The following is a 20,979-nucleotide window of genomic DNA, read 5'->3' on the forward strand; positions in this document are numbered from 1 at the left end:
TGGGAAAATAGTAACAAAAAAACTGTTTATTAAAGCATTGTTGAGAAGTTTCTCTACTAATTATGTTGGTGCAGGACCTCAACTTGTACATGGGGCTGAATCTATTAATCGCTGAAGTCTATTAAGCCCACTATGAGGTCGCAACCTGACAAATAAAGGTGGTAGATATTAGGTGATCACGAAGAATATCGATCTAAAGGAAGTTTTGAGTATTCATTTATAGCGTTTTAAGCATATTTTCAATAACCAAATGCGCATAAGAAATTTGAATGAATAAAATACATACACGCACAAAACCACTAATAGAATACAGAAAGACTACTAATGCTTGAGGCAAAGCAAAGGTTGTTTGTAAATATTTCGGTAAGAGGATTTTCTGTAAAACAGTATTTATATGGGTGGACAGGGTTTTGCGGAGTTTCTTATATGAAGAGGCAGCAATGGCACTAATAAATAGGATTTTAAGATCGCTGAGAAGATGAAAAAACAAAAATACGAAGATTAGATTGCTGAAGCGGACGCAGAAAAGGGACATAGGCAAAGAATGTCTGTTGTTCTCATCCACTCCTTACCACCAAACGGAATGATGTAGCGTCAAGAAGAATTATCCAGCCGAAAGATGGTTGGATGAATTCAGGACACTAACAACACTATTAGAAGCACATGTAAGTCTAGTCTGTATGAACCAGTAGAGTTCGTCCAGCTTACCGGACGCAGCAATCTCAAGTAGGGAAACACTCGTCTTCCCGATGACAAGAAATTTGGCCCCTCAACAAAGTGATACCAAGTTAAGACAGCACGGGTTGGTGTCTGGATAAGGCCGATATTAAATAAATACTACTGAGAAGCAGTACTTTGAGCGGTGCAAACAGTAATTTTGGTCTGGTATAAGGATTCATCGGCTGGTACTTTTCAATCTACAGCCCAGGCTAGTGGACACCAATGACAGGAAAAAATAAATTCTATTGCAGTATACGGAGCAAAGGTTATCTTCCTGAGAATAAAAGTAATGTTTCCCAAATCCTTTTCATTTAACTTTCATTCTCAATCCCAACACCACGTCTCCAAAAAGAAATTCTGAACTTTCTAGTAGCTTTTTCAGGATCTTTTGTGAGAACAGGATTGCAATGTCATCTGCATAAATAGATAGGATAGATTGAAGATAGGAAGGATTGTCAATGGTAATGCTGTATGGAGAATATGGAGCCAGAATATTCTTCTGTGGCGGCGCTGCCTTTCAAAAATATAAACTCTCATTAGATAGAAGAGTATTCAAAAGAAATTAATCCAATCAAACGATTAAACGAAGTATTAGCAGAGAACGTTGAAGAACCCTAGCTCTAAATGCGGTCGTGAAAGAAGCCTGACGGTTGTAGAGAATGAATAGGATCAAGTAAGAAAGGTAAAGCGTTGATGGCGGGTGTTACAGTGGCTCTCGGTTTAAAACGACATCTGGCAAACGGGGCCTTGACACTAACATCCGCTCTTCAGACAAAAACCTACCGTCATATTTGCATAATGTTTAAAGACCTTTATTGATATGGAAGCAACAAAAAAGGCAGACTCTTGACATCAGAGTGAATTTAAGGCTTGATGTGGGGCTTATTTATCATTTTATGAAAAACTCTTTAGTAAAAAAAAGTTAATGGTTAAATATTTCCGTCTAATGCTAAGGAGCAGCAATATTATATTTGAAGATTCTTTTTATATATAAAAATCCAGGTAAATGCAATGACCACATTTAAATAAATTTTTAATTTACTTCAGCGGTTTTAAAAATTATCTTTAGGTCGCTTCTTGAAAACCACTCCATCTCTGCAAAAGAGAACACTACTTCTTGAAACAGAAATAGAAGATTTAACCTTGATATTCCGCTTAGGATGTCCTTCATCTAAATACAAAGGCGCAGGAGAATCATGGTAAGGTGTAGTTAGCATAGATGCCCCTCTCCATGTCACCGGTTTCCAACAACTGCTCCTAAAGTATTAAGGATAAATGTTGATTTAAGCATGCATATCTAAGAAACAGTCAGTGGCTCCTTCACGGAAAGGAAAACTATCAAGTTCTTCAGGAATCTTGGCATCCCTTTGTGCATCCCAGCTTAACAACATAAAAAATACTTTTACTTTCACCCCAAATACTGACAAATAAGCAAAAACTAAAGATGTACGTGATGTTAGCAACAATATGCGTACCCACTCAACAGTACACTATCAAAAACCACACAAAATGTACACTTAACAAATGTAACTTAACTGCAACTTAACAACAATAAATGTGCAACAGATGTTTTAGGTCGCAGTGGAGTAGTTTTTAGACGTTCCTCATTGCGCAAATCTAAATTTAAACTGTTGGCATTCCGAAGTAGAGATTGGAAAAGATACTCGTATAAAAAGAGAATAAAAGCAAAGTACAAACAGATGAACATTATTAACATGTCACCTAGATATTTAACAAAGTAGAGAATAAGTACGTAAAATATGCCAATCATTTATCACACAGCATTGTAACTGAAATATAAAATATAAAACATAATAAAATGAATCACAATAATAACAATGACTATGTTAGTAACAGTTTTATTTATCAGCTCAAAATATAGTAGTCACTTGATAGTAAATGGAGATGTAGAAAACAGATCGCAAGAAAAAGCCAGTATACTTCAATTAATTATATTTATTGTGTACCAAAAGTTAGCTTACTACGATAAGCGGCATGTAGGTTACGGAAATTTTAAGAGATTGCAGTTCTGGACAGTTCTGGATGTTGTGATGAAGGATATTCAATATGAAGATGGCGTCGGATTGTTGCAAGATAATTTGGGAAGTTAAAAGATTCACCTAAAAAGCTCTGTGAAGTAACAATCCCTAGAAATAGCCAAGTTTAAATTAAACACATTTAAGTTACTTATTTTTGATACCTTCTATAGGTAAAGAACGTTTATATCTGAAAGGAGACCAAATGCAAGGCACCATATTCTTAACTATCGTACTGCTTACTAGCAATTACACATAATACAGTCGACGCCTTTGAAAGGCATATACCATCTATAAGATCACGATGGATCTCAGCTCTGAGCATATAAATTTAAAATTCATAAAAATAAAAGAAGTACAAACAATATTGTGAATTTCTTTATATGAAAATTATAAAAATATCCGTAAACAGATGTGGTGAGCGTTCGGTGGAACAGATGGTTCAGAACGCAGCAGACAATAAAACCAACTAGAAGAAGATAAATAAAAGAAATAGGCCTGCAAGAAGTGTGGGCGACCAGGTGAGCAACTTTGACCGTCTGCTACTCGGCGGCCAATAAAGTCTTAGGTGTCAGGGTCTCGTTCCTGTTTCAACTCTTCTTCAAAGCACACTGTCCTAAAAAAACATGGGAACATTTACATGACCATCTCCGCATTGAGGTGATCCCAACGTTATAGATTCTCTAGATCTACATTCAATTATCCAGGAAAAGAATTAATTTAAACATACGAAGTGCGGCTATTAAATAACGAGACTGATGCTGCTACAGAAGAACTATGCAAGCGCCAAATCCTAACGACCGGCAGCTGTGCAGCGTAAAGCCTTCTCTTTCCATTGCAGCGCCTCACGTGTTAGTAGAGAAATCTGTTTGACCGAAAACGTCGTTTGTGTAAGAGGTGTTAGTTTCGTTTTGCCGAAAACATGATACTACACATGTAGTAGAGCAACGAATTGTCGTGAAATTTCACATGATACTTGGTGAAACCGCTACTGAAACTTAACTTTTATTAAAAGAAGTTTATGGCGATGAATGTTAATCACGTGCGCGAGTTTTTGAGTGGTTCAAGCGTTTCCAAAATGGCGGAGAAGACGTCGGAGATGATGACTGCCCGGGTCGCCCATCTACGTCCAAAACGGATGAAAATATCGATTATAATTAATCAACATTACTACCGTGAAGTGCTTGCTCAACTCCGTGAAAGAGTAAGGAAAAAACGACCCGATTTTTGGATTCTCCATTTGGAAGTCATGGGTTCTCCATCAAGACAACGCGCCGGCTCGTACTGCATTGTCTGTCAAGACGTTTCTTGCCAAGTAAAACATCCCAGTTTTAGGCCATCCGCCTTATTCGCCTGACCTGGCTCCGTGTGACTTTTATCTATTTCCCAAAGTCAAATCTGCATTAAAAGGAACACGATTTCAGTCCGTTGAAGCTGTGAAAGAAAAAGCGGCACGCGTCATGCGGGAGCTCACAGAAAAAGACTTCCAGCACTGTTTCGAAACAATGGTAAATTCGCATGGAACGTTGTAGGGATAGGGGAGAGGTGTTTATTGAAGGCGATAATAACTAAATATGTATAAATTAAAATAAAATGTTTCACAGCAATAGTCTCGTTATTTAATAGCCACACCTCGTAGAGTTAGCGGTTACTGCGGCGCCAGATTCTAAGGTGGAATCGCTGCAGGAGAAATTTGTTAGAATGCCCTTTTTTGAAGAGTTCACTTCACAGATTATCAAAGTGATTTCTTTTGTTTGAAGAGGAGGGGCTTGCTGAATAGAGCGTTTATGATCCTGCAAAGCCTAAATCCATCCAGAATCTTCAAGTAACAAAACAAAAATATATAGTTAATTTAATTTTTGAGAAGATGGAAATCTTTGTGGTTGCACATCCCCTATACTTGTGCAGTTAAACTACAAAGTATTCATAAAAGCAGCGTGCCCAAATTTTGATAAATTAACTTTAAAAAAAATCTAATCTTATTGACTACTTCCGGAAGAAGCTAGCCATCCGCTTCTTTAAGTATCATGGTTTTCCAAAAGATAGCTGTACCAAGAAGGTTAATTAGTCTAAAAAAGACGTGAGTCTAATTAATTGCTAATTATTTTCCCTCCAAAATAAAACGAAAATAGCAAAATAGCAGATAGAAAAAAGTATTTTCACCAAGTCTTCAACAACTTAACCTACTGGTTAAGTAACCTGGAAAGTTCGGTTGCATTGGTTCCTTGGCAGCTGCATAATTAACAGTTTACTATGACTTTTCGAAGCTCTCACCAACCCAAAATATCTGTTTCGGCCTCAGTTTACTAAACTTGCTCATGCTGTCTTGTGCAAAACAGCAAATCGAAACATTTGGAGACAAGCAGGAAATAATGGGAATGAATAAATTTATACAAATAGACCTTAGTAATGTAATGTGCACGTGATTGTAAAAGTAAGTAATTAGTAATGTGTAATATTAAGAACTGAAGAAGCAATTGATGGATACAATCACTTGGATGTGGACTTGGCAGTCTCTCAGGAAATCTTTTGTTTCTTTACTCTACTATACATCCAAATTCCACTAGACTTTATGCAAAAAGCTGTACATAAATCCACAATGTAGATTTTGTGGTTAATGCCAAGTAACTTGCTACGTGAGTAAATCAGAGTCGACGGAAGTATTTTTAATTCGGGAACTAAATTATAGAAAACACGATATACATATATAACTGTTTTAATTTAAGGCGCGTCTCTTTTTAGTCTAAAAAAAAAAAAATTAATGATATAAGCTTGGCTTGGTAAGTTGATATTGATGAATCAATAATGATATAACATATAACATGTACTTTAATTAAAAGATTACTCACTTAAAGCAATAAAAAACATTTTTATTAAGTCATTAAATGGAGCTTATTGATAATATTTGTTTTTAGAACCGTCATCCGCCATTATACATATCAGCCAAACAGTGACTAATCCTTTTAATATGCAATGCACAGTGCTGTACAGATGGGCCTAACACTATCAAACACATTCAGTTTCCCAGTTAGTCATGCTTACATCATACAGCCAACATCCTTGAGGTTTTAATACTGACAGACATCACTAGAGCTAACTTTGTTTGTAAACATATTTGGAATTCGTAATGTGAAATTTCAGCGCATTGGTTTAATTAAATTATTAAAATAGTGAACTAAATTTGAGATTAAAATCTCAATTAATTATTAATTACAACAATTAGATTATCCAGAAAATATATTTCAATTCCTACTTCAATCTAAGTGATAATTGAATCGCTTCTAGCAAATAGAACTTCCTTCCGCTATTTAATAACAAGCCGCAACACTAGTTTCCTGTCGTCGCTAACAATTTGCAAACTCCTGTACTAGGTTGTTGCCAACGTTTTTGTTGCTGCAAAGCTTTTTAAGTAAATATAAAAAAACAATGAGCACGGAATATAATCTTCTGCAAGTATTTTACTCAGGAGCTTATTTAAGATTTTGAGCTGAACAAGCTTCTTATTCACACAGCCTCAAGTTTTATGGTGCCCGCCCGCCTGAGAAAATATTGCAATACATTCTAATTAGTTACCTAGCAGAGGGTAAAACAATATCAGGCGAATACGGCGTCAGTCTTTTGCAGAAAAAATGGCACACCAGACTGTGCAGTCTATCTCGGAAGATCTTAACAGTTTACAATGGAATTGATTGACACGCCGGCTTAATATGGTACTGGTTACTTTAAATTTATTGAAGTAACTTTTAAACTTATCACATCCTAATAAAGGGGATGATGTTCCTGATTAGATGATACGTTAGGTCAGTGATGGCGTGTCAAAATTTTGGAAAACCCTACCTAACCACTAGTACCGTGTCAATACAGAAATATTTATAATTTTTTGATATTTGCAATCACAGTAAAAAAAAAAAAAAGATTTATTAAATGACCCACTTTCTGGTAATTGATCTGAGGAAAGTTTACAAGATACTTATTCTCAATTATTACCGTAATTTCTTCAAAGTACTCCACTAATCTCTATATTATTTAAAATTATATAATAATTTTTGTCTCTGTCAAAATGAGTACGCGTGTCACCTTTGGACACGCGTTTCATAGGTTCTCCATCACTCTGTTAGGTTATAAATTTTTTTAGAAAATTCTAGAAAGAGTGCAGCTTATACTTTTATAGAGCTCTCAGGAGAAGTCAACAGTATCGAGAAGAAACATAAGGCAATAATTGATATTCATTGAAACATAAAAACGTACTTCTGAACTTCGTCTAATTTGCAACCTCTTTTGAATGAAGTAATCGTAGTTGTTAAACGCAAATACCTTTCTACATTCATTCATAATAATCAGTCCGTTTAACTGGTGCTCTATCCTAGTGCTGTAACATAGCTACATTGTGATACTTCACAGACAATTGAAAGAACGATCTACTTTCCTGGCTGTGCATGGCTGGGCGTGAAGTATCAAGAGTCTTTTTTCGTCACTGGGCCGAAAGGTTTAGTTACTTTAAGACTTAGCAGACAATCACTTCTTTCTGCATTGCTAAATTTCTTCTTTTTTTGATACTTTGTACCAAAGTTTCTAGTCTGCTTCTAGTTAATTTATTGACTAGTCATGAGTAAGAAATATGGACTATATAAAACTGCGTGCCTGCCTCACCCAAAAGTAGAAAAATTAAAGGTTTAAAACTTTCACAGCATTTAGTACGTAATGTATGGTTGCAATTAGGAGAGGGGATGCAAATTATTGAAGAAGTTTAATAATGCAATACGTCATCATGGTTAACTGTATAATGAAGGCTAACTTTGAGTTGCGATCAATGTTCTTTTGTCGTATTTCATCCAACTTAAGAGTGCTGAAAGTGACAGTTCCTCGAAGTTGTTTGTCAATTTGGGGAAAACTCCTTAATCACCGACCAAAGTATCCCTCGCCTTACTATTAGGTTTATATAGAGAGAAAGAGGTGCCAAAGGCAAAATTTCTACTGTTCTTGCAGTTAATCGGTTCAGAATCTTGCAATAAGAGAACTTACATTGTCTTGTAGGAAGGCAGCAATAAGGAGGTTCAATAAGAATATCAAAACTGTTCTAAAATTTAATCTGCAGTGGGATGAACCCAATATTGGGCACATCTGCATAGTCCACAATAACATTACTTTGAATAAAGTCAAAAAAAGAATGGACAACCCTTGTAAACTTCTCACCTCTAATCACTTCACAAAGACAAAAATCGCATTCATTACTGAAAATGATGCGGCCCGATTGATTCACAAATTGTAGGCTTTTTTGGGGCACCACTGGAGTTTGACTGCTTTATAAAATCGTGCCCAATGGTGGTGGCTTTGGCTAGACCACGTCTGGGCTCTAATCTACCCGACAGAAAGTCGACTCCCACAATTCAATTCTCACACTGGTGAACCTCATGTTTATAAGCAAGCTGAATATTTAATGAACATTGAAGGGATGCAAAAAATTAAATAAACTAATTAAGACTTGAACTAAAAGACGAACTGAAAAAGAAGATTATGCAATCTTTCCCATGATTAGACTGATTTCTTGCAAGGCCAGAAGAAGTCAAGTAATTACCATGAGCATGAATATTCTTAGGGTATTACATTTTATAATAGAGAAATATAAAAAGAAAGGTAAAAATAAGGTTTTTCAAGCTACTTTTATGCAAAAATTATAAAATACCACACATTTTATAGCTGTTCTGATATTTTAAGGAACTTATTTGCTAATAAAATTCACTGAATTGTCCATGAATAACCTTTACCTTTCTCGGTACTGCATTAATTACAATTTCAATAAGTAATTACTCCAAATAAATGATCACTTTTGAGAAATATGGATGGTGAGTGATAATGTATCAGCATTTAGTGCATGATGAAGCGCAAGTGAACCTAAACACTACAATTCTGGTAAATCGATCGCTTAAATCGAAACTGGTCAGAATCGAATGTTTGCCATTAAGTTTTCACCAGAAATCTTTCTTTAAATAATAATAATATGTCATTTACCTAACAATTATCTGATCAACTGAATATTTAGAACGCATTGATTTGAACGTGTATATGTTTGTCAAAGAACTGTATCTTACTCAAGAGCCATTAAAGTAATATTTTCAACACTAGATAATAATATCGATAGGTTTCCAAATCGAGGCTATTCCTCTCTTCCAGTTATTTTTTCCTATCTGCCAGAGGCGCCACCTGAATACTTTTATACTTCTATTTAGGTTTTTAGTTTAATTAAGACATATTCAATTCAAAATTCACATATAAAACTTTCCTAATAACCACTTTTCGTCCTGACAACCTTCCAAAACACGAGTTGTCGTAAAAAGTTCGTTTCTAAAATGTTATTTTAATAAAGAAAGAAACTATGACTGAAAAGTAGAGACCAAAATTTCGGTTCTTACTGACCAAGAAGCTCCTGTTATTCATTAATCTTCTTGATAAAGGAATTCATGTTACGCATGCTGCTAACGTTTTGAGGGAAGATCAGTATAGTGAACTGGCCCGGTAGCTAAACTTAATTAGACCAACTCATCAACTACCCTTGAGCAAACAGTACTGCCTCAGTGCCAGTGATGTCAGTGTATAGTGGAGGTAAAGAGAACCCCCAAAAATGCAGAAACCTTAAAGAATACAAGACCACTTCCCTTTCAGAAAAAAAAGAAACAAAAACAATTTCTATTTAAATACTAAATTGGGAAAAATTATAGTTGAATGAGAATCGTACCAAAGAGAGCAGAGCCTAAAAATAAAAATTGCAGATGAATTCGTGCCAAGGGTATGGAAGGGATACAGCTCAATGAAGGTTTCCTATATAATTTTTATTTTAAGATATCCTTGTCCTTCTGTGTTACCTTTACGCACATTTAGTTACATCAATTGTGTGCACACTAAATACCACAACCTTTTAGATATCATTATATACAACTATTCATTACTTTTGGTGAATGATTCATAGTTTCAATAGGATGAAAAAATAACTGCCAGTATCAGTCATGATATATTCATTCAGTCATGGCCTATCAAATTCCGTCCATGAGCAGACAAGTCAGAAGGCACACCAACCATTTAATGATGTAAAATATTACAATGTCAATTAGCCCTGAAGATGACCTAGTCCCTAGGTCGAAAGCTCGGCATAATAAAAATATATCATGACTGAAACTAGCAGTTATTTTTTCATCCAATTGAGTATATAATTATATACCACGTTTCTTTAGAATTTTCGCCGTTTTTTGTTTTAAATATTAATAGTTGAATTCAATTTTATCACAAGAAAACAACGTTTGTAACAGTCAGCGGAAAAATAACAGCAAAAGGATTGTTAAAACAAGATGAAAAAAGTGACAGAATAAAAGTCCTGTATCAATAATGTGTAGCCAGGTCCAACTGGTGTTTTCAAAATGAGAGATCTTGTGGTACCAACTAGATCTAACCTGAATATAATGCATCATCCCTTATTAGTCTCCTAATTTGTAATCAACGTAACCACACATAAAACTACTTTAAAAACTTATTGTTACAATAGACATCTGCTTAAAGACAAGTTCTTAGGAAGTAAAATTAAATAAGTAATAATTTTGTCAGCTTTTTAGAGAATCCATTTTCTAACAATGAATAATTTTCCAAAATTGAAAAGTTATAATATTTGAGACATGAAGACTACACGGAAAAAAGAGGGTGAAGTCCATTCAAAACACATGTGTTTGTATGAGTAACCATTTAGTTAACATTATTGTAAGTTATACAAGGTGATTTGAAATAAGGATACAAAATGTTAAGACATTAAAATGTGTTTGACTTATTAATCATTATAATTTACATAAGTGCATTCAAAATAAAAGCAGAAAATTTGTAAACAATATTATTATTTTCTGAAACTCAATTAGTCATGAACACCCTGTATGATAGATGACTAGACTCACAGATGAATAGAATTTTGTAGTGGGAGTTGCATGGAGTTTATATAGTGAAATATGATCTCTATATTACATTATATTCTTATTTTCACAATCTGATTCGAGGGTTATAATCGGCCCCAATTTTTAAAAATATTTGTTTGATACATTTAAGAAATACTAAAGAATGGTCCATTCAATGCACTGTATAAATTACAAAAGCATATTTCAATAAACACTGAAACTGTAACGTTTCAAACTTTAAAGTGGCTCTCCTGAAAAATCTATAAAATGGACTAAACTCTTTCTTCCCGTGTCTTCTATATTATACTGCACAGAAAAGGACTGTAAAGCGATTTTACAGCCCTTGGCCACCATCATTTTTTAACTTTCTTTGAAATAGCATTATTAATAGCCGTACTCCTTGCTTGGGATATTTTTAATTTACCAATAATAACCAAACATTAGAAAATTTACAAGTGATTCTAAATCTGAACAGATTAACAATTGGATGCGAATTAAAACCTAAGTATATTGCGCATTTTATCATAAACTTTATTAGCAAAAATATGTTTTGTTCCCTAAACAGCTTACAATAGCAACTTACGATTTTTACTTTGATGAAATATCAGGTAGACAGATCTTTATTCGCAATAAAAGATAAATTTAGGTTAAAAAGTTGCAAGAAGTTACGAGTATATTAAATTTAGAGTTCATTAGATTTTTGTTTTTGCAACAAGCACATGCAGCTTCTACCATCCCAAATAAAACTCCAAAAAACATTAAATGAATTAAATTTAATTAACCACCATTACAAGAGTTTATTAAAATTGAGGAGGATGTTATTATATCATAGCGTCTCACTATAATACTATAGCAATAATCACTGTTATTATTGAATACAAGTAGGGTACACCAAAATAGATAGAAACGCCTACCAATCGTCCATCACCGAAATGTTCAATAATTACTGATGCGTGCCATTAGACAGATGGCAGGAACAGCATCTGACACCAATTTCACCGTGCTCAACATCCTGCATGCACACAATACCTAGCTGCTCATTGTTTTCACGAACAAAGATCTTAGAAAAGTGTCCTAACTATCTGCATATCTATTGATTTGCAACCACAAACACAAGAAGTCAAGAATACTCCCGGAGTATTAACTTATTAACAAAAAATATTACACTTTTTATAACCAATAGATGATGTATTGGAAATCCAAGATGGCTCTTTCATTAATTTGTACTATTTACCGGATTTGTGCTTTAATGATTTTTTGCGCAATATACTTGCAGCCAATTGTTATTTTGTTCAGATTTAGAATCTCTTTTAAATTTTCTAATGTTTGGTTAATGGTGGTAAATTAAAAATATATGGAACCATTGCAAGTAAGGAGGGCAATCATTCTTAATGCAATTTTTAAACAAATTAAAAAATGCTGATGGACAAGGGCTGAAAAGTCGCAGCAAGATCGATAACTGAACACAATCTGTTTCGGTAGAATGTAATAGAATTCTACTGGCGCTAAATTAGTGCTTTATTCACCAGTTAAAGATTCTTCTTAGTCCGTAATCTTTAAGGGTCAATTTTTTTGGCAATATCTGCAACAGTGTTAATGTGAGTACGCGAGAGAACAGCTTCTTTCATCGCACATCCATAAGATTAGACAAGGAAATTACCTCATTTAAATTACTAGCAAGAGCTTCTGGATTAAATTGATACATTAAAATATCTGCTGTCTACGTTAAAACTGTCTAAAGAGATAGATTGAAGTATAAAGTGTTCTGGGTTGAATTTTTAATTAAAGTAACATCCACCCAAACAGTCTGGCAGTTATTTATTTAAACGGCTTCCTCTAAAAACGTTTTTTTCTTCTTATATTTACGGAGGAGGGACAATTAACTATGCTCCATGTGAATCCATACAGCCACAACAATTAAAAACACCAAAAGCCGAGTCTAGGGCAAAAAATCCAGACCTGGGCTTGAGCCCTAAGTTTGCGAACAGTTACTTTGACGGTAAACAACCTGAATCTCTGAATAACAATTTGATCTGTCTTTAACTAGAGAGAACTTTCCGAAGACGCGCCTTGAGTAAACCTGAATACACCGTCAAACCTGAGTCAAATCTGCCCAAACCCTCATTGGATAAATGTAAGTTTTTCTTCTCTACCTCAATGAACTCTACAAGATTTTGGTACGAGCCACAGAGCCACATTGTGTTTAAGATGTCTTCTTAAACTACGATAACAATGAAGGCATCCAACCAGCAGTAACTGGAATGAACAGAACGTCGAAAATACTTTAAAGGATACAGAGGTTAGGGTTAAATAGAAAACAGATGCAAGTTACATTTTTCTTGAACACTGCATTTGCTCTGTAACTCCTTACTAGTGTTCAACAATAATGCATTTTTTTTTGTCTCAATTGGATAGCTTCGAGTATTACCTAATCATCATCGTTTCTCAAACACTGTTTTCTCTTTCCCTTGCCTGTGCACCGCTTTACGAGCAAATTACTTTTCTCGAAACACTACATTTTCTGTTTACTCCAGTTTCAAGACCAAACTTCTTAAATTACATTTGATAATCTAAGCCAGATGTTTCGTTGGACATAATTTTGTTTCTTAGGAGAAAACTTTGACTTCATTCTCCACAAATGCGAAATTATTCTAATAAAACGCATAGAGATCCGCAATCAAATAACTTACTTGGAATTCTTTCAATTATACGTACACTTCTGACTTCTACGTTCACGCAACGAAAATGAAACAAAGTAAATATATAGGTTTTTAATATGTTTCAAGATTATTTGAATGACAACTAGATGAGATTCTACTGAAGTAGCAAGAAAATAATTTATAAGAGAAAATAAATTTTCCAGAGATTTTAAAGGATAATGTGGAGTGTTTAAGGGACCTTGAATAGACCCAATACACTTTGCTGGACAGACGTTGCCCCTCAGATATTTCCAGTGTTGGATAGCATGGGTCAGGTGGCGACTACATTTAGACTTGGCACTTGTTCGAGTTTAATCTGGCACCTATAGCTGCCACGGGTCTGCCCACTGAGCTCTGATTGTCGGTCGAGAATCTCCCTATCTTGGTTCTTCACATTGCCAACCTCAGTAACTGTATCTATTTGATACGATGTTACCATACACCTTTAATTCATTTCCAGTTAATTGTCCTCCTTTAAAATTTAAGACTATGAACAATCTGAAAATAAAGTGTAGGAACTAAATTGGAAAAATGTTACACCGATTTTATTCTTATGATTCTGGGAGCACGGTCATTACTGTCTCTAAGGAGACAGTTCTATTTATGTCTCTATGGAAGCAAGGAGTTGCAAAATGTATTGGCAAATCAATTTTGGCCTTTCCTTACAAAAGCAGCGCTTTAAAAAAAAATGTAAAACAGTCAGTTCTTTTTTCAGGAGAATGTCGTCGTAAGAAATACAGTTATATTTCTGATACTTTTCCAGCTAATGGCACCTCAAGCATAGATGGCACAATCCTCAGCCAAAAACGGTTGTGTGTAATTTCATAATGGCATTATTCCATTAAATGTAAACAAAAATTGCTTTAATTTATGACTGATCATCATTATAATCGTTAGGGATGATTTAGAAAATGTGTTTAATCATCATTGAAAATCTGAATTTAGAATTATGCGGCAAAATATATTGCAGCACTCTGCAAATAGGAAAAAACAATACCAAGATCTTAATGAAATGCTTCATTGCATTTATTTTTTGACTGACTTGTGCTAAAGTAACATAAAGTCATTGGTTCAGAATTACGTGGATTACATTACGATTACAAACACTAGATCAGGGAAAATTGAGAAAATTTCTTTTGATTTTGGATGAAGAACTTTTAAAGAAAATCTGCAAGATTAATATTATGTTCGACTATGAGAGGCTTCAAAAGCATTATGTTTGGATAAATTTACTTGTTTATAGCAGGTCAGCATTTGAAGTCATTGGTGGCTGAATTTTTTTCCTGTACTCCGACGTCCTTCGGCCTTTCTCGTTACATCATGTCCATCACCGGACAGTGAGCTGGAACAGGGCTCTAAGGGCAAGTGGATTCGTACCCGTAATATCCTAGCCGCTGAGTTAATCTCTTTCATGAATGGATTATATTTCAAATTTATTACTTTAAGCGAATAGAAATTAGAGTTTACTTATATGTTACTTATTCAAAATTAATATGATTTTTGTTACTATTATTTGATGAAGACTTATAAAAGCTGATGTCACAAGAAAGGCTAGCTCTTTAGAGATGCTTTCTATCGAAAGAAAAGATCTCAACCCTAATCTGAATGATATTTCCATCGGTATCAGAAATGCAATTTCTGAAAAACTAAATTCATATTCTACGCTATTTAGTATCAGCCAACACTTCTTACGGCTGCCAGATTTCTCGAACTTAATCTCGCACTGAAAATGTCTAACATTTGACAAGAAACTAAAGAGTTAGAGTAAATAAAATGTAATTCTTTTTTTAAAAAAAATTGTAACTAATTCATTCATTCTTGAATTGTAAACATTGTGATTTCAAAATTTAGAAGCGATACCGAGTGGGCTACAAATGACTGAGAGAATAGTCGCCATGGTACGATATCTTGTTCATGATAAATACCTTCGGTGTGAACTATCGACTTGTGCAAGATACACGTAAAGACAAGAAAAACATTTACAAAATAGCATTGCTGTAAAAGTAATAAAACAAATGACAACTTCCACATAAAAAAAAGAAACATGAATAAACAAAGAGAGAACTCCGCAGAACTGCATTCAACTCTGCAGTAGAGGCTCATAAATAGAAATGTCAACCAGCTGGAAAAGACTATTAGCGCCACTAATCTGCAGCTATGGCATTGCAATTCTAATGGTTGAAAGAATTTCTAAAAACAATAGTTTCATTATTAGTCCCTCGGGTTATGAGCTTTTGAAAGAAAGCAACTCACCATAGTAATTCTCTGAAGTATAAAACATATTCATAGATTTTGTATTCAATAATTTGCGAACAATCTTCAAAACAAACGTTGAGGTATAATATTCGACGAAACGATCAGAAGAATGCGCGAAGAATTAAGAGGCTTGAGGAGGACTGTTGCACATCTTTATCACTTTATTCTTTCTCAACATGCGGAATCCGTTATCGCTTTCACGGTCAACTCACTTAGTATTAGTAGCAACTGCAGATTTATTCCATGTTGGAAGGAGTTTCCAACTGTTTTCAACAAAATCGCTTCAACAAAAGACGACTTCAAGAGCGACGTTCAAGAACAACGTGATCAGAAAGCTGTGCAAGGTGACTACTTCGATGGAGACGATGTTTAAACTGATATGATGGTAAGACATTTCAAAAGAAAAACGAAAAGTAGTGGGAAATCGAATGTAAGTTGAAAATAAGAAAATGGAGGTGGAAAATAAGAAAAGAAATCATTCTTTATTTAAATCAAGTAGAATCAAATGTTTTCACTTTTCTTTTTAGCTTCAGGCAGTTTATCTTCACGCTGATATAAATAAGTATAAAAATATTATAGTAATTATAATATTCTGAGAGTTAATTTGCGTGAAATCTCAACCACAAAGAGGTCAACATCCTTCTCGTTTCAATCTAATTATATTTAAAAACTCCTTAACAAAAACTTACAGTTTTAAAAGTTAAGTATAAGGGTTGATAAACGCCAAAAGGTACACAAATCAGCAGTTCCCAACATTTCATTAATACTTCATTGATATAATTTAAGTAATTTTACTGCATTAACTTTTCCTTCACATTTTTTAGAATTTATTAGATGTCACAGACCCTTATGCTGGCCATTTTCGTCTACAAAATATTTACTCAAGTAGCACACCATTTAACTTAGATTGACTGTAATATCTATTTATCTATAATAATCAAACTATTAATCACAGGTGAAAAAGAAAACGTTATAAAAAATATAAAAAAAATAAGAGGCTAAAAAATTCATAAACTTTTTTTACATCAATGATTTTATGCATTTATTTTTATTTTTAAATAAAAATCATTGGTTTAAGTTCATTCTTCGATTAAAGTAATTGTTATTTTATGTTGTAGTCAAACGTTTGTAATAATAAGTAATAAATAATCTGGCTTTATCGCAAATAATATAGTTTTCTTCAATTACATTCTCAATCTAGGTGTTCTTCCCACAATGTTATATATATGTAATATAAAATAAAGAAAATAAAGATATGCATATTTTTAGGACAGCTAATTATTCCAGTATTTTACCATAAGTAAAATTAGGGGGACTAAATTAAATTACAATTGAGAAATGAGTAAATATTGTTGAATAATCTACTTGTTATTAAATGTATGTTATTTGTGCTCACGAATATTTCGGTAAGACGAATTTAAGACTGAAATATTGTTTTGAATCCTCCGTGATTGAAATTTAAAAAGTGGCCGACTCTAACTTTGTTTTTTTCTACTTTAACATGCATGTATATGTGACTACTCAGAATAATTCATCACTCATTTTATCATAATTATAATAAAAAAATATTATGAATGAACTGGCCAGCATAAGGGTCTGTGACATCTAATAAATTCTAAAAAATGTGAAGGAAAAGTTAATGCAGTAAAATTACTTAAATTATATCAATGAAGTATTAATGAAATGTTGGGAACTGCTGATTTGTGTACCTTTTGGCGTTTAATCAACCCTTATACTTAACTTTTAAAACTGTAAGTTTTTGTTAAGGAGATTTTTGTACCTTTTGGATAGATTTTCCTTTTTGTCTATTTGCAAAGTTACGTCTGCTTTACAGATTTTTTAAAATTTGGAATAAGCTATTCTATCATTATAACCTGATAAGGTGTTAAATCGGAACCGTAACTACCACTGGAGAGATCTTTTTAAAGAATGATTATAGTTGCGGTCCCCAAACCATCCTCAATTACCATTTTTTTGAGAAAGCGTTTTGAATAAAATAGGAAGGTATTTGTACGTAAATAGCAAAATTAAACTGCGATTTCAGTACTTCCTTTTAAGAGGAGCAAGAAAAATAAACTGCGATTACAGTACTTCTCCCTAAAAGGCAAAGATTTTGAATCGAACGACAATTCATTGATGTAAATCGGTTCACTCATTGATAATTTTAACGATTGCAGTACTTCCTCTTAGTAGGTGTAAGAGCATGATGGCACTTCACAGCCACGTAGAGGAGCTTTAACCACTTTATTTGAGCTAAATTTTATCAAAATCGGACTAAGCTTTGTAGAAATATTGGTAATAATAGTTTTAGAAAGGGCCTTATTTGGGTGGGGCGAACTCCCCTCCTTATGAGGCATAGCGTCGAGACTTTTAAAGTACAAATCTGTACAAAATTTCGATTCGAATGACACTTCATTCATGAAAATCGGTTCACGTGTCGATAATTTGAAACGATTGCTATACTTCCCCTTAACAAGTGTAAGAGCAGATCGTCGCTTTATTGTTAGGTAGGGGAGCCCTAACCCTATCATCCTACCAAATTTTATCAAAATCGGGCCAAGATTTACAGAGTAATTAGTAATAATAATTTTGGAGGGGGCCTTACATAAAGGGGGCTAACTCCTCTCCCATTCGATGTACAGGGCCGAGACCCCCAAAAGGCACATCTACATAAAATTCCGAATCGAATGACACCTCATTCATGAAAATCGGTTCACGCGTTTAGGCGCTACGTTGTTTACAAAAAAGGTAACAAGAACAAGAAGAAGAAGAAGAAGAAGAACAAGAACAAGAACATTTTTTGAAAAAGCCGTTTTTGCTCATTTTCGGCAACTTTTTTCTCGAAACCTATTAGATCTGGGTGGTTGCAAAAAAATTACAGTTATAAAGGAGGATTTGCCCTATATTATAAAGAAAATTTGGGAATTTTATCTTTTATAGAAAAATAGAAAAAAATTGTCAAAGTTGGGTGTTTTTCAACGTTACACTTTTTCGTGCAGTTTTTGATGGTCAACCCTTATACAACTGTCCTACCGGACAGTTTTAATATAGTTTTAATACTCTGACGAAAATACTTAACTAATAATTCTTTATTCTGGCATAATAACTTAACAAAATGATAGAAGTATTAATAATTGGGGTCCATTAAACCAAAAAAAAATAGTATTGAAGGTTGTTTGGTAATTACGTTGCTCACAAAGTTGAACGGTTTCTGATCGTTGGGGAATTTCAGATTAATATACGAAGTATCAAGAATTCTATCATTACACAAATTACAAAATGCAATCAACAAACTGTAGTCAAAGAGAAATGAGTTCTTTAGGCTTTTAGCAAAAACCCCAGTCCTTAGGGATACGGCAAACTGCAAGAAGCTAGCATTTTCTGCATCTAATGGCTATGGAAGTTTTCTTTTTTTACCTTTAAAAAGTTGTTTTGGGTGCTTAAGAGTTGGTGAAGGGTTCGGTAATTATGGTGGAGACTGAGCTCTTCATACCCAGCATTCTCACACCAAAGGCGATTGCGCTAGTCATTAGATTGGACGAAATGGCAAAAGTTTTTATTGAAACTACAGAAAATATTTGCATATCATTAATCGGCCTCTCTCTATCTCTCTTTCCCCTCTTACTCACACAAATGCACTTATCAAAGCTAATTATTAGAACATTTCTTTCTTCACAACATTCTTAAATTTTCAACAAAAGGTTTTGTATCCATTTTGCCATATTAGGTATTTTTTTTGTCTGATTTTAAACTTTATGAAATGTGTACATTATTTCTTTGAATATATACATACGAGGTGTGTTCAAAAAATAAGGTGAATTTTCATTTTTCTTAAAAAATATTTATTTATTCATCGATTTTTATTTTGTCTCCTTCAAAGTAGTCCCCCTCAGATATAATACATATGTGCCAGCGATTTTTCCAATCCTCGGAACAGTTCTGATAAGCACTTTTTGGTATGTCCTTGAGCTCTCTCAGCGATTCGGTTTTTATCTCCTCAATCGTCGCAAATCGCCGTCCTTTCATGGGTCTCTTCAATCATGGGAACAGGAAAAAGTCGCAGGGCGCCAAATCTGGTGAATACGGTGGCTGAGACATGATAATGTCATTCAACAATTCCTGAACGATGCTCATGCGACGGTTTTTTTGATCAAAATTCAGCAATTTTGGAACGAACTTCGCTACTACACGCTTCATGCCCAAAATTTCCGAAAAAAATTGAAGGACATGTGCCAACCGATATGCCGACAGCCTCAGCAATTTCTCTAATTGTGATTTGACGATTCTTCTCAACATTTTCATCGGTTGTTGATGTGCTGGGGCGTCCAGGGCGAGCGTCGTCATTCACATCTTCTCGACCTTCTGTGAAAAGCTTGTACCAGTTGTAAACATTTTTTTTTGACACAGAGTACTCTCACCGTACGCCACTCTCAACATTTCAAGTGTTTTTGAGCACTTAATTCCATTTTTTTACACAAAATTTGATGCAAATTCGTTGATCCATTTTTTCGACAGAAGAAAATCGCCGAACTCGCAAAACACTTGTCTTATTTATGCCTCTAACATACAAACTAAACATGCTATATAGCTACAACTTTGAAAATATGTTCGAGACAAGTGTACCAACATAAAAAAAAAAAAAAACAATCGAAATTCGAATGTACGTAGCCCGCGAAATTTGAAAATTCACCTTATTTTTTGAACATACCTCGTATATTGTAAGTCATCCTTGGAAATCGCTTCTCTGGACATATATCAATATTTTTCTTTTCTCTACATAGAATGTGTATGTGGTCAGCGTGATTCAAAACTTTAACATCTCAGAAAATTCAAATTAGGTATTCCGTTTAGATGCAACCTAGATACCAGTCAATAAGAAAGGCACATCAAATTAACCAAATCCTAATTAACCAATAAGAACTGCGTAGTTCTTGTGGAATGTTCTTAAAAAATCCCAAGCATCCCAAGTATTATATAAAAAAATGTAATAATGGCGGCTCCACTTCCAGTTCAGCCCAGATTATAAGCAAAAAGTGAACTGACAGAACTGTTATGCAGTTTAATTGGAGTGGGTCGTTTGTAATTTATATTACAGTGTAGTGAATCAGTTATTAAAAGTCTGGCGAATTTTAAAAAGTTCAAATCCATTTATTAACTATTTGTAAAAATAAGTTAATTTCTGTTCTGGCCACATATCACTGGCTACTTAGTGTTCAAAGTTGTTCTGTAATTAGGATGTCCACAAAGTTAAACAGAAAACTGATCGTCAGGAATTTCAAATACTTTATAAATATTTCTACGAAAGCTCCCCTAATGAAAAGATTTTTGTTTTGATTTTCT

The 20,979-nt window shown here is 34.0% G+C and overlaps 1 protein-coding gene across 6 annotated transcripts in view; it reads right to left on the reverse strand.

The window, feature by feature from the left end:
- The window catches only part of LOC141450533 (uncharacterized), a 248,211-nt gene that overhangs the window by 159,311 nt on the left and 67,921 nt on the right, over positions 1-20,979 (reverse strand). The gene's annotated exons all lie outside the window — the stretch shown is intronic.

Source organism: Rhodnius prolixus, unplaced genomic scaffold (genome assembly GCF_049639745.1).
Source record: "Rhodnius prolixus isolate KJV_2025 unplaced genomic scaffold, Rpr scaffold_2, whole genome shotgun sequence".
In the NCBI taxonomy this organism is placed as follows: Eukaryota; Metazoa; Arthropoda; class Insecta; order Hemiptera; family Reduviidae; genus Rhodnius; species Rhodnius prolixus.